Below are 407 nucleotides of genomic sequence, written 5' to 3' on the forward strand. Positions count from 1 at the left end.
CTAGGGCAAACACAAAAATCTCCTGTACTTATGCAAAACTCTATATTACAATACAAAATATAACTCTGAGATGCTTGGATTAATTTATTAAAAAACTGAAGTAAAAAAGCAGGAAAGCAACGGAAGAGAGAACCAGACCTATCAAGTATCATCTTCTATTGGGTGCCACATGTCTGTCACCACAGAATTCTGTCAAAGCAAGTTCCATAAAATATCCAAAATGGGTTACACAAACATTTGCAATTAATTATATGCCAGTACACTATAAATGGGATATCTATTTAATTTAGCTAATAAAGTCTTGGCATAAATCTCAGTCAAGAACTACAGACATCCTTCTAATGTTACTACTTGATTCACATAAAAATCTGCATCTGCATCATACAGAAGTCAGTTCATGTGCGCTC

This window comes from Indicator indicator, chromosome Z (assembly GCF_027791375.1).
Source record: "Indicator indicator isolate 239-I01 chromosome Z, UM_Iind_1.1, whole genome shotgun sequence".
NCBI lineage: Eukaryota > Metazoa > Chordata > Aves > Piciformes > Indicatoridae > Indicator > Indicator indicator.